The sequence below is a fragment of the Diaphorina citri genome, unplaced genomic scaffold (assembly GCF_000475195.1).
Source record: "Diaphorina citri unplaced genomic scaffold, Diaci psyllid genome assembly version 1.1 scaffold10510, whole genome shotgun sequence".
Taxonomy (NCBI): Eukaryota; Metazoa; Arthropoda; class Insecta; order Hemiptera; family Psyllidae; genus Diaphorina; species Diaphorina citri.
The window spans coordinates 820-1,907 of NW_007387884.1; the positions used below are offsets into that span (position 1 = coordinate 820).

Consider the following 1,088-nt stretch of genomic DNA (forward strand, 5'->3'; position numbering starts at 1 on the left):
TTTTCCATTGACGTGACTTCTCAACAAGTACCTTAATGTCTGTTGCAGGTGGTTGGAACGAGGGAGGCTGGGGAGGAGGTGCTGGCAGCTCCTACACCGGTATGGGTAGCTTCGGTCCTCCCGACCTAGAAGAGATAGAGCGACGTGCATTCGCCATGGGTTTGGCCAAGGGCGCCGGCTTTGGAGGCGGTCAATTCTACGATGACTTCCCGAATGGTCCAGCTCGGGTTGGTTTTGGCTATGCAGGGCCGCCTCGGTTTGGCGGCGGTTTTGGTCGCGGGGGCCCAGGGGGGCCTGGACCTATGAATAGATTTAGAGGGGGAGGAGGAAGAGGGAAGTTCAGAGGGGGTAGGTTTTAGAGTGTAAGCAACATGTGATGTGTCTTGGTCAATTCTACGATGACTTCCCGAATGGTCCAGCTCGGGTTGGTTTTGGCTATGCAGGGCCGCCTAGGTTTGGCGGCGGTTTTGGTCGCGGGGGCCCAGGACCTATGAATAGATTTAGAGGGGGAGGAGGAAGAGGGAAGTTCAGAGGGGGTAGGTTTTAGAGTGTAAGCAACATGTGATGTGTCTGTATTCTCCATTTTTTGAGATGTTTCTGTGTAAAAAAAAAAAGTTGAGAAATCAAGCCCGTTTTACCTGCCCCACTCATGAGGTTACTTTTAAGAACTCTTGTCCTGGTTATTAAAATAAAAATGGGAAAGGGTATCCTTTTTCATTCATATTAGGTTATTAAGTACCTATGATTATTATTGATAATCATAATAAATATTCTTGTAACGTTTTGGACAGCTCTATGTTCACTTATCGCGGGTTCGATTCCCGCCCTAGGCGATTTTTATCCTAAACAGAGAAGGTTCGTTCTCGGAACGGCTGGATTCTTCCTATCCTGTCCTCCTTCTCTCTTCGATTTCGGAACTATAAGACCTCCGTTGTTACAGATCCCTATATTAGGCTGTAGGTATCAAAATTATAAACGAAAAGGTATCTACCTACCTATTAAAACTTGGTCAAATCTGAGCGCACGGCAGTGCGCCAGGCCAAGTTCCAGTAAGCACGCCTGTGTATCTTTACACGAACCGATTCGGC

General features: G+C 47.9%; 1 long non-coding RNA gene across 1 annotated transcript; it reads left to right on the forward strand.

Moving 5' to 3' along the window:
* The first annotated feature begins 286 nt into the window (after positions 1 to 286).
* LOC113472926 lies at positions 287 to 792 on the forward strand. Its single transcript, XR_003395051.1, has 2 exons — positions 287 to 352; positions 541 to 792. It is a non-coding gene; the product is annotated as an uncharacterized LOC113472926 (long non-coding RNA).
* Positions 793 to 1,088: the final 296 nt, after the last annotated feature.